Source organism: Galleria mellonella, unplaced genomic scaffold (assembly GCF_026898425.1).
Source record: "Galleria mellonella isolate WM207_F2 unplaced genomic scaffold, CSIRO_AGI_GalMel_v1 utg33, whole genome shotgun sequence".
Taxonomy (NCBI): Eukaryota; Metazoa; Arthropoda; class Insecta; order Lepidoptera; family Pyralidae; genus Galleria; species Galleria mellonella.
Genome location: NW_026442079.1, coordinates 5,866,208 through 5,880,473, shown reverse-complemented (window position 1 = coordinate 5,880,473; position 14,266 = coordinate 5,866,208). Strand labels below are relative to the sequence as shown.

At 32.3% G+C, this 14,266-nt stretch overlaps 1 protein-coding gene across 1 annotated transcript in view; it reads right to left on the bottom strand.

The window, feature by feature from the left end:
• The window catches only part of LOC113517310 (nuclear hormone receptor FTZ-F1), a 138,914-nt gene that overhangs the window by 34,765 nt on the left and 89,883 nt on the right, over positions 1–14,266 (bottom strand).

The window sequence follows — 14,266 nt, the reverse complement described above, 5'->3', positions numbered from 1 at the left end:
TAAAATATAGCTATTTAGTAAAAGAAGTAACAGCTGTAAAAAAACTTATTCTGTTTCGATCTTTATACTGTCGTTTTAAGCCAGAATGTAGAATTAGGAAGAAACTATCAAGAGAGTACGTTAGTTATAACTGGCAAGTACTGGCTACAAAATTGCATCAGTGTTAGTATAAAATTGGATATGTCAGTATATGTTTGTATATCCGGTGGCAGCTAGCAGTGTGTCATGATAACTGTTGCAACAAGTGGGGGCCATCGACTACATGTCTCTCAGTATTTTTATTAAAAATGTAATCAACATCTTGTAACTAAACCTCTCAAGACTAAACAATTCAATTTATAACAAATTTTATATTAATAAACAAACTGTTTAGTGAAATAATTATTACGTGTTTACTAGCATATTTACTACAATATTATACATTACAAAAACTGCTTGTAGCGGTGAAAGCGTTTTCCAACTACATACATTTACATTTGTATTTTTTATTATTTCTTTGTTTCTTAGACAATTTTTTAACTTTGTCCTCATAAAACTCCTTTAAGTACTTTTTGTACAAATATTATTTTTTCTAGATTACTTGTTGTTAATGGGCAAGTATTACTCTTATTTTTACCAAAGACTTAACTCCGGTTGCCAACCTGCCTGCCAAGCGTAGCAACTATTGGGAAAACTTCCCGTTATAGGAAAGGCCTATGTTTAGCAGTGGACAGTTAACGGCTGACAATGAAAACTTTTGTTTTTAATTTTACTGTTAAGAGCTTTCGAAAATCTCAATCGTTGAACAATATTTTTTCCATGTAATTTTAATTTGTTGCTCTATTTCCTTATCTGTATACGAGGTGAATGATATTCGTTGTCCTAAATAAATATATCTATATACTACAGATTCGTAGAACCGAGTCTATTTGGTACTTTTTGTCTATTACTTATTATATTTGTTTTTATTTTTATTTTTAGGCCTATTTTATTCCTTTGTCGATTCAATGACTCTAGCATGTGTTGAAGTTGCATTGGGTTTTTAGAAAATAAGATAATGCTGTTTGCTAACTTAAATGTGATAGATAATTTTCATTTATTATTAAACCTATATTCATCCAATTTATCAATCCATGCGTCTATGCATATTATTATAATAAGCTTTGGTGAGAGCGGGTTACCTTGTTATACTCCTCTCTTTAAAATATGATCTCTTTTAAAATATGGTTGTAGTTTATCCAGTTTAATTCTAGAAGTGCTTATATATATTTGTTGTACATATAGTCAATATATTCCTTACTGAAACCTTGTGAAGAAACTTGAGCTGTGGAAAAATCAAATCAAAAGCTTTGATAAAACATGTAAAGACTTTGATAAAGCATTAATAAAACATGTAAAGTGGATAAAAAATGTAAAATCATATTCCTTGTATTTTTCGATATTTATTTTTAGAGTGTGGATGTGATCTACCGTCGAGAAATTATGTAGAACCCAGCTTGTTCTACTAATAGATTTTTGTCTATAAGCTGTGTCAGGAGTCGTAGTAAATTTGTGAGAATAATTTATATACACTCATGTATATACATGAGTTTATTATACCTCATATTTTTAAATATTAGAGTAATATCTGAAGATGTCCATTGTTTAGGTAATTGTTTCTTCTCCAGAATGAGATTGAAAAGATAAGTTTAGTGATGTAATTAGTGATTCCTTTCCAGCTAGTATAAGCCCAGGATTTTTTGTTGATTATTTGTAGTATGCTATATTTCTTTCTTAATTAGCTACCATTTATTTAGAAATGCTGGATCAGTGATTCCCAAATTCATATTATACTTACAGTCGGGCTGTGAAGAGCGATCTTTTAATTTGTACAAATTTTAATAGGAATATCTTCCAATATTGGCAATTTTTTTAAGTTAAATCATGTAGTATTAGATTTTTTTTACTTAGAAGCTTAATCCATTTTTACTTTTTTTTAGTCTAAAGCGATATAGTTGGTCCTCTTGACTATCCTCTGTTATAAAATCTGCTCGACGTGTTACATAAATACTTGTAATATTTTACTTTATTTCAGACATTGTGTATTCCAGTTCTATTAATCTCATTTCACTTATTAGAGATTAGAGATGTAAAGATCCCTTTTTTCTTTTATTTTTATTTCTTTTGGTTTTATACAGTTTTTTAAAGTAATCATTTCACTGTAATATCTATTAAATAAATTTGAGTTTTAAAAATAGAAACAGAGAATAGTCCAATAATAGCCTTGTATCTTTTGAAGTTTTTCAATTACTAAATTTTTTTTGTTAAAATAAATGCCATTTTCTTAGTGCTAACAATACTCAAATCTATTAGAGCGGTAGATTTGAGATTAATAATATGACTAAGAATAACATGTGATTGGACCGAAACAATTTTGAGTTAGTATCTTATATGTTCTATATTGCGTAGGAAACATGTACTTTAATACTACGTTTATGCTACGAATTTCTGGTTTTGTTTCAATAGAAATAATTTGTAATTATTTAATCGAAGGATAAGTTCAAATAATAGGATTAATAATGAAAGCACTTATTTCACGAAGCTAAATATCTAATGTTATTATAATGAGCACTCGATAGTAGCCGATAATGCGGTAAACGAGGTCAGTCGTTTATTACATGACTAAACTAGATCAAGGTCAAGGTCATTTTTACAAATCAAAAACATACGTCTCGGTGACAAACAGCCGGTGTGCAGAAATAGACACATACGTATGTGTTCACCTCGCATTCTGATGCTATTTGTGGCTGTGGCCCACTTGTAAGAGATAGGTCAAGGTCGACCTTGACAGCGAGGTTAAGGAGACACATTAAACTTCAGAATTTTCTTCACGTAATAGATAGTGACGCTGCGAAATAGAAGTACCTAAATTATTATTGTAACGTATGCTAGCTACAGACGAAGAGAGCTGACCTTGGCATCTAAATCAGGGCCAGGCCATCAAATGAAGTAATCGTGTCAACGAGATAAAAAATAATATGTGCTGAAAGGACGGGAAGAGGTGGGGATCGCTCCTTGTACCGACGAGTCGGTGAAACTTGGTCAAGGCTGACGGTGCCGCCGTCCCCCTCCTGCATCCGAACGCTGCCGGAGCCAGCCGAGCGCAACCGACCGCCGCGGCCGCCGCACTCGCTCTTACCGCTTGCACGCACGCACTGTATCGCGCGCCCAGATAGCGGCAGTCCGATCGTTACACAACCGAGATAAATCATCACCCGTGATGATACATCGAACTGTGTCAAGATCTCTTCTATGCATTAAACATGTTGTCGCTAATAAGATTCGTATTAGACTATTGTTATGACTCGTTTTATAGCATTTGAATTCAACAGACGGGTTTAATTTATAGATGCGAGACAATATTTATGTAACTGGGTATTGAACACGAAATTTAACACGAAATAAACATTTTATTAGCATTGTGAATTTTAACCTTACGGTGATAGCAATTCCAACATATTAGATTTACGTATTAGAACCGGTTTTCATGCCGCAAAGGTGGGAGTGCGATCTAACTGAAGCGCCTCCGCACCAAAATTCTTCCAAGATGGCGGCGCTTGTAGCACTGTCGTAATAATACGACAGGTAATGCCTAAAAAATAGAAAGGCCCGGTGTGCGAGGCCGTTCTGTCGAAACACTGTATTCAGGTCAAGGCAGCGCGCCGAAATAGTCGAGTGGCGCGCGCGTTTTTATTGTACTCTAACATCTGTCGCAGCCCGCGGCGTCTGACCCCCGCGCTTTTGTGCTATGACGTTGTGAATTCTATGTCATAGTTGCATTGCAAAAACAAAACGACTCCTGAACTAATACAAGTCCAATAAGTGGGTAATAAGATTTTATTAGGGATTTCTAAGAAGATTCTTATTAGATTTATAATTAATAAATTGCCGTAGGCAGTGGGATAAGCACAGAGCTATCTTGCTATCGTAATACACGTCACTAAAAGCTTATTTTGCCTTATAATGTTAGACCAAGCGTTGAATCCATAGTAGTATCGGTCCATTTGTAGCTTCGGTAGACGTGATCATTTTATGTAGAGCTACATATCTTACAATATATAGTACACCATTAAAAATGAGAATATTTATAATTTTATAGTTTTTTTTAGTTTGTTAATCTATTAATAATATTAATCTATTAATTTGTTCCTAAAACAACATGTTATTCTAGCTACAAGATAAAAATCCATAAGTCCATCTACCTTCGCGCTATTAGGGCTCCTCTTACTTAGTCCAGTTTTTTTCATAGTTATAATTAAAGCTAACGTATTCTTTCTTAACAAAATTACAATTACTAACAGTGTAATAATCAATCTAGCTTTTATAATTATATCTTTTATATACTCGAACGCACCCTTGAACATTAATTCTTTATATGCAATCAGCATTTTCCATCACCTTGTATAATTTAACACTTAGTGTAATTTATACTACAATAATTAATGTCGAGATGAGTATAGACCCATCTCAGCATTCATTACTATATTAATTTTCATTTTAATCTCAAAAATATTTGAGTTTCTTAATTTTATATATTATACGTATGTCCTCACGAAATTAAAATTAATAGATATAATATTAAATTAGCTACTTACGACGTCGACTTCGTCCATTACTAATTTTAAAAATTTGCACATCGATAAGAAAGGCTTGGTCATCCAATGTCAAGTTTATAACACCATCGATGATGTATGTGTGTGACAGAGTGTCATATAAACTCGATGGAAAGAGAGGAATTCATACGCCATATTTGTCTAAATAAACTAAATATTGGTCTTATTCAAGCTATATTATCTGACCCTACATCAGAAATTATTGAATATCCCTGTAAATCATTGATGCCTACTAGTTCTGTCTTTCCGTGAGTAGGCAAAGTACCTAAAATCTTATGTGAGTAGTCAGTATAGGGTACTACAGGGCTGATATGCCTAAGGAGGGTTAACTTTAAATAAAATTACGTTGACATTGAATAGTAGTGGTAAGCATTAATTTGAGTTGGTCAAACAATTATGTTTTTCAATGTGTGATATAGCAGTATGGTAGGATATTCGTATTGTAGGATACCACTAAGGTATGGGAAGTGAGGATGACGTCTAATCAGTTGGCCCACGTTAAATAGGGGTTCGTAATTCGTAAAGTAGTATGAATCAAGAAATCAAGTGATAGTAACGTGGATTTTTATTTGATATGAGCCCTGTGCCCTCAATTTACTATGATAACAGTAGGAAATTTGTCAATAATATTAAGTATTATATGATTTAATAACATGCAGTGTAAATTATAATTAAAGTTAAAAAGAAAGTAAATGTATAAAGTAGCTCAATAGCTCAATGTTTCTTGATCTTATCAAAATCCCTATACACAGAGTTGACATAAGTATCGTTATGGCGTTAGATTATGTATGGCATTGTGCATACTGTGGGCAGCGATCCGTGTAACAACAATAATTATTCGTTGATCGTGGTCCGCCGCGCCATCACTGCGCTGCGCAGCACGAGGAACAAATTGCTGCTAGCTTTGTCCAGCAAGTAAGACAACGACACATGAGTTTTGTACGATTCTCACTAGTTTTATAACTCGTTTTGAAACAATACGAATCAAACATGGTGATTTTAAGGCGCCATTCTTTATTTTAATTTTATATTGTACCTTATTCATCATTATAAACCTAATTTATATAGATTTAAGTTAGAAATGTTTTTAAATTACTCCATAATAAAATTCAAAATTAAGCAAATACCGTAAAACTATTTCTGTAATAATTATAATCACATTTCCAGCGTCAAATTACATAAACACAAACTTACCTATCCTCACATTACGTCATAAGTAGACGTTTTTATATTAATATCAAATAGACACATTTTGTGGAATCTACAATAATTGCATTATTGGCCTTTTGTTTTGAAATTAGATAGCATTTAGCTGTGTCTAGCTCGTGTAGGTATTTACGGTTACAATTTGTTTATCAACAAAGTATGATTAGTTTGTTATGTCTGATATTTTAGAAGCAAATTATACTAGATAAATTCTTTATTAACAAGATCCTCTCGGCACTATCTTTTGAAATAAAATGACAACAGACTTCATAACATATTCGGATCGCATTATATACAGACGTGTAATGCGATACGTGTTCAGGTCACATTTGGGTAGTCCATTGCGACAGGTCGAGCGAGGCGTCTTATGAAACGGCGCTTGCGCAGCACACCCCACCGACTACGACGACTGATTGTGTCGAAACGTGCAATACAGTCGCCGGCGCAGGCACGGGCGCAAGCCCCGTTCACAAACTTCCCTTAATGTTAACTAAAATATGAAGGAGATTATTGAAATATCTACTATCATCTTAAGAATATCTTAAGATGATAGTTATGTTACATATAAGTTATGTTGACTAAATCTCATATATCAATCTCTCGTAGTTATTTATTTAGTTAAAAATCTTCCAAGTGAAATTAAAATTTGACATAAATAATCAGACAGAATATGGATATAGATGAGGGAACTGGAGACGTTTGGAGGCCACTCAAGACCAGAAGCCTCAAAGAGCCAGAATGCCCTCTCGTTAATCCGCTACTGGTAGTTTATAGGATATTTTTTAGCAATTTTTGTATTAAAGGATTTCATAACTTTAAGTTAACAAAATGTGGCAATATCACAATTATCTGCCTGTTTTCAAAAACAATTTAATAGTTTCCAATGTGTCTGATTGATTATTTAAAAAAGGTTTGATAGGGAACTAAAACGTTAAGTATAGAATACATTCCATATAAATCTACCATTAAAAACTTTGTACCCACTTCATATTCTGCTTTAGAATTTTTCAAATACATTTTATCATTAAAATCCTTAGAGACAGTTTTATAAGTATATTATTGCATGATTAACATTTTAGCTTATTTAAATGTTAACCATTATACAAAAAAATATGAACAAACTACATACTTGTGAAACTTAACTTTTTTACAGCCATTGTTAGCGAGCGACGCTATTGCAGAAGTAGAAACTGCTTACGTAACATGGGTAATTTCGCATAGATAGTGCTCAGTAATGAACCATTATTAGAGTCATTTTGTTAAACGGGACGCTCCGCAAGCCAACGAAATTGTTACTTCGTAATTCCTGTAACTGTGTGCGGGATATTGACGTTCATATTTTTTAATTATTAGAAGAATTGAAATTATATCATTTGGAATGACCATAAAACTTCGAGTTACTATTAATAACACTAGAAACTGAAAGTTAGTCTATAAATCCTAACTAATATTATAAATGCTGAAGTGAATTTGTTTGTTTGTTAAACTTTCACGCATAAACTGCTGAATCTATTATGATGAATTTTGTGATAAAAATAAATGTGACCCTGGACACGTATATACGCTACTTTTTCTTGTAATAAGCTTATAGGAGGTAGAATAAGTGAGAGGCAATTTTTATATGAAAATTTTTAATTATTATTATTGTATCGTTCGATTTTGCAGAATTATTAACTTTTATATATTAAAGGATACATACTTCTTTTTTTAAACTACTCGTTAAAGGGATGGGATTCATTTTGTAATTATTTTATTTCTATCTATACCAACAATTACAATTTTTAAATAAAATATTAACGCGAGCGAAACCGCGGGTAAAAGCTAGTAGTTAATAAATATGAAAGTAATTTCAAAATTTTTCTTGCAGGATTTTCATAATAATTGGTATTCGCAATAATTAATATTGATATATATTTAGTTTTGAAAATGTTAATGAGGTCAGAATGTTTCTAGATCCGTTGGACCAGTGCTTTCGTGGTAGCATTGCACAAGGCTCGCTGCAGGTCGGGCAGGCGGTGCGAGGCTCTCGCAACAGCCGCTATTCGGGTCAGCCAACGATTTGTGTGAATTGTGTCATCTGACATATGCTTGCTATAAACGTTGCTTGTTCTTTGTGTTTTTGTAATCTATACATTACATGTATTAACATACAGAAACCCTTCAATGGTTTTGTCTGTTTAATACGCTTCTAATAACCTATACATATAAATTATGGTTTCTAAGTATAATAGTAGTACATAATTGTACGGTTTAGTCGTACATATTATGTTTAATCCGCAATCACTTTACTTACAGATTAATTCCGTTCACATCGTATAGATTACCGCCTCGGATGCGTAACTCGCTTAATATTTTCATTATTATACTAATATACACTACAGACAATTGACATTATAATTAATAATAATTTCATTTCGTTTCTTTCGATCCAATCTTGAACAAATTTTGATCCTACGAGTCGGATTTGAATTGGTGACCTGTGTTTATTATAAAACTTTAAAAGTTTTAATATCTAATACATATTTTATACATGTATGCGATAACAGCGGTCCTATTATAATGTGTTGGTCAGATTATGTAGGTGTTATTACAAAATGTGGTACATCTGTATTCAAGAGCCAGCCATCATGTAGTTTTATTTCGAATTTTAAATAAATAATTACTTGTTAAATTGTTTTTGCCTAAAATATACTTAATATTTTGATGACCTATTGCTCTGAAAATATTTTGATAATGATTTAGATTATAGGCTTGTTTACTCGAATTTTAGAGTACTAGATGTTGCAAACATTATAGCATCTGGCGAAACGCGGAATGGTAAGTAAGTATAACTCACACAACGGCAAATTCGCGTTGCGTATGTGTATGCACGCACAACAGGCAGCGCGCGCGCCGCATCGCGGCCCCGCTCGCAAGTAGGTCAGGGCGCTCTGCGGCCGCGCGCGTTTTAAATTTAGAACGATCTGAGCTTCAAGCTCCGCCCCACGCGATCACCTAACTACGAACTACAAGATAAAGCATTTACCTTCAAAACATTCACCTGTAATAGCATACTTGAGTTATTAAATAATCACATTAGTTATCAAAAAAAAAATTAACTATAACATTCTCAAATACATACTTTGATTCAGGTGCATATCTATTTTGAGGTGGTATAATTGGCTTCATGTAGTTTATGTTATTGGCAAGCCAAAGGGCATCTTTAAAGGACATCGGAAGTGTTTTATATATTATCTAAATAGTTTATATAAACTTGTCACTACATATTATAAAAGAGTCTCCCGTTATGTTTGTTTGTCTAGATGTTTGCGATAATCTCAAATGCTACTGAATAGATTTTCATGTGGTTTTCATTTATGTGATTACTGAGGAAGGTATTATTCGTAAAGGTTTTGTGTAAATTAGTTGAAATATGACGATGGTTGTTGAAGATGAGGGAAAAAACCAAGCTGTCTGGAAGCTTTCATTAAATTCAAATTCATCGAAAACACAACTTAATTCGCTATAGATATAACAAAACAATGTATGGTGGGATTGTTTCTCTTTTATAGGTCTATTAAAAAGTCCGCGATGGCATAGGGTATGTGTATCATTCACAATCAGTTGACGCACTTGTGATCTTTAAAAAATAATTTTCAATGGGAATAATTGTTAATATTCAAGTCTCAAATCATTCGAGCTGTAATGTGTAACAATAATATTAAAAATATTTGTCTTGGGTTTTATATCTTTATATTATGGTGTTATTTAAAAAAAAAAAGGTTTTTTTTCTATATTGTAAATTTTTCAGTTCTTGGACTAGCAATTAGGAACCACGACGATGTGGACGACCATAAAAATCATCGTAATAAATAAAATAAATATATCGCAACAATGTAATTTTAAGACATATAGATTCCTATAAATTATTTTTACAATATTCAAAATGGACAAATATAACGAAATTGTGTTATTTGTATTATTGTTTAGGACTCTTGAATGCATTGTTCTTACAATAATTTTTATACATTTTATTAATGCTTGACTAGGTACTCACCAGTTCCCGACCACCGTTTTATCGTCATAAAACGTGCTTTGATATATGATTTCGCGCAAGAAAATGGGTATCGTATTCTGACGATCCTATTTCTAGTACATTGCTTAAAGATTAGAACAAAAGTACTTCTGGTCACATCATCTAATAAGCTTTGTATTAAAGAAATGAGTGAAAATGTTAATTCAGGACCAGCTGGCCGTAATCTGATAAAACCCTTGTTTTCCCCTGTTAGTTATATAACCGTCTATCATTTAAATAAAAATTTTGAATTATTACTTAAATATTGGTTATAGTGAAGTTCTTTTAAATATCTTAATGCTTTATGTATAATATATATGTATAGTTGAAAAATTTAGATATATATATAATTTATAGCGCACAAATAATAACAGACATAAATAGACATACATAGATAGATAAAAAAAAAACAAAATACATATAACATGTAACATATTTTTTTCTTTTCGTGCGTGTGTCATAATGTACAAGGAAGTGTGGAACATGTTAATCTTCCTACTTAATGGTTATAAAAATTCTCTTTCTCCACATAGAAACACTGTATAAAAACCAGTGGTAGTCAGCGAATCGCCATATTGACCTTATCTTTACCTTCTAAAGATTGCTAATCATACCCATTACAGTAGTTACAAAAGCTGTTTAGACGGATACAGTGTTAATCATTATCAAATTAATCCTTTATTGCTGTAAAGAGTTATTAATTTGGCATACAATCGTAAATAAAAAATTATGAACGAAGAAATAAATTCAAGTGGTCTCGTACTTACGCACCAACGCGATGTGAGGACAATACTTGGTGCAGCTACCCGCGCCCGCGCTCATCCGCTGTCGCCTACTTTGTTATATAAACAGAACGATAAAGCGCGCGATTCCCTATAATAAACAGACTTTTGAAGCGAATGTTAAAATATTTTAGTAATATGTTATATTTCACGCAACAAGTTATTGTAAAAAAAATATGAGCATATACTCTACTATCTTATATAATAAATGGTGACAATGACAGCTTTTCCTTCATTTCATTACTAAACCTATTTTATGTATTCTTAACTATACTATTGTATACTAGATTATTTGTCCAAATTAAATATAAAAAAATCTATTTATTTAGATTACCTACACAGTTGGAGCCAAAATTTCACTTAGTTACATATTTCTGTTACAACATCATTTACGTTATAGTATCATCCATTATATCAGCCCTTAACTGTCCACTGCTGAATATAAGTCTCCTCCTTGAGGGGTTTTGCCAGTAGTTGCCACGCTTGGCAGTCGGATTAAAAGCCGCAGTTGGGCTTTGGAGATGTTTTAAGAGGGACGCTGCTGCCCTTCCCTTGTCTTCTCTTAGTTGCCTCTTACGGGAAAGGAAGGGGTGGTCTCTTCTATGCCGGGACCACACGGCATTAAGAATAAATTCTCACAGATAAAGTCGCTGAAGATTGATTTGAACAAAATTTTTTAATATTTCGCAGAATATAATGACTCAACCTCTTACAATGAAAATTACTTAACTGTATATACCATAATAAAATTAAACATTTGAAATCAGCCGTTGGGACATCAAGATTTAGAGTGGAAATCAAGTAATTAGTAACAATATTCAGTCACCTAATGAAATTAGGTAATTGTCAGCTAATTCAGTTAAGTAAATGTATTTGGTTTCTTAAATTTGTGATTAATGAAGTGTAAAGATTGTTCTCTTCAAACTTCTGTTTTTTCTTTTATTCATCATTGAATTTCTCTCGATATCATCCAAAATTGAATATTAAACTACTATTGTTTTTAGAACACAATTTTTTAAACAATTTGTAAATTTTTTTAATAATACCGGGGGCAAATGGTAAGTGACTACCACCGCCCATGATCAACCGCAACACCAGAGGAAATTCTGTTGCTGGAAGTTGATTCCATAGAGTGGTTGTGCGTGGAAGTAAGTGTCTTGAAAAATGCACGATGGACCGCCACTTATGCAGATGGTTGGGATGGAACTTTAGTTTGTGGCGGGTTGTACGGTGGTGAACATCAACAACAGGAATTAATCCGAACAATTCTTCAGAGCATTCTCCATGATAAATTCGATAAAAGATGTACAAACATGCAATATCTCTACGCAGTTTCAATAGGTCAAGTTGGATAGTAAGATGCTGATTATCAATAATTCGAGATGCCCAACTTTGAATGTGGTCCAACGGAAGAAGCTGGTATTGTGGTACCACAGTGTGATAGCGCTGCGCTCCTGCCCATAGGTAAGAATAGGATTACACAAGATGTGGCCTAACTTGAGCTTTATACAATTTCAAGCGATGTTCCGGCGTGAAATATCATCTCACTCTATTGAGTACTCGTTTTTGGAGGCCATCTTAGCCTTTTCCTCCAGATGACTGCAAAACTGAACGTCGCTGGATATATCAACACCAAGGATCCCTAGACTCGACCTATTAAATTAAGGAAGTACCTTGAAAATGAATAAATGCCACAAACGGCGTCTTTTTTTCAGTAAACGTGCAAACTTGTGTCTTCTTAGGGCTAAATTGAACAAGATTGTGTTCGCCTCAGATCGAAACTAGATCGATGATTTTAAGTGAATATATTAGTAAATAATAATATAAATTAAGTAAGATTGCTAAAGATTCTTGCAAATTGATAAGTACTAAACTAAACAAAATACAAGTCTGAGTATAATAAGGCAGCGTATTACTTTTTACAGTGCTGCCAGGGTGCTATTTTGAATCGTAAGCATTAAAATAAGTAGTAAAAATCTGTTTATTGGTCTTAGAAGTAGTTGTTGTTATTATGAGACAAGAAATACTTAAGTACCCAATAAACAAATAAATTATCCCGTTTAAGATAGTCTTTTGATGCAAAACCTATTTGTTCCCCTATTAATAAATATTTTTCGGATAAATACGATATGTTGGAAAAAGTGATAAATTTGAAAGTGAATGAAAGTGAATACAAGAGAGAGGACGTTTGGAGAAGAGGACTGTGTGAAAGAGAACACGAATATTTGTAAGGTCATAAATGAGATGATAGAGTCAAGATCCGAAAGCATGCTGTGTCATATCCAAATAATAACAAAAGGGTTGGAAGGATGACGATGATGATAATATCAATGTGTCAAATCAAGGTTCCGGTTCTTATAATTTAATTTATAAATTATAGCTTCATTGTAGAGTGACGATAGAATTGTCCTACATAATTAGTAATATTCTAGAATGCAATAGTAGGTGAAGGGTGGTGATGACAATAGTATATAGAATTAAGGGCCCAGTTCTTATAATTTAAAATTGTATCTTTATTATAGTGATGACAAATGTAGCCAACACAATTAGCAAGAATTGTAACAAGCAATATTAGGATGTGTATTCTTTATACGTTTAAGCATTATCCTAAATGACGCGTCTTTTTGTTTTATGTGAAGAATCTAACTACTTAGTCGCGAGAATAAAATGGAGGGACTCCATACAAATATTTTAACTTCATTAAACCAACTAGGATTTATTAAGATTTCAAGTTCATAACTGATGACCTTCTATACAATTATTCTATACCTCTTTATAGGATGAATTTACAAATATTGTTGTTTTAACACTTTTATAGATTATGTTTAGTGATAAAGCGCATAATTTATAGATTTTTAGACACTTTAAATGTTGACTAGACCGACAAGATTATGATCACCTATCGAATGTATAGTATACATTCTTTAGTGGTATACGTTTACAAAAGTTATTATTAATAATAATCAAAATATTACATTTAAATGAATTAGGAAATTATAATCATGCAGCTTAAAATATTTTAGTTGGTATATTTTGATTAAGATTTAGTTTTGCAACATATAAGTTTTCTGTCATGATTGTACTAAAAGTATAGACACGTTAAATTTAAAGTTTGGAATATATTTTATAGTGTCATTTGTTTCATAGACTATAAATTTGAGGTCAGAATTATTTGTAAATGTATAAGTAACAGAATATATGAAATTAAGTCGTCAGGCATTGGCAATATATATGTAGTATCACCTCGGGACCGACCATCGTGTCACTTGAAACTAATTATATATTACTAGGTTATGAAACAGGTCAAGCTAATTACAAATTAACGTTGTTTGGGATATCCCAGTCATTTAATTTATTTACAAAACAATTGTGAATAAGAATAACCAATATTATTAGTACATGATTCGCGTTCATTTTTTGTTTGTTTCTAGATATTCATATTGGTCTCCTATTTATACATACATTTCATAATTATCCTATATTAAACAATATATTACCCTTCTATTCTGGTTCATTCTGTTAGTCATTCTACGGTAACTATTGGTAGGAGACAGTGGATGCAGTAATTATTTAATATGTTATATCTTATTACA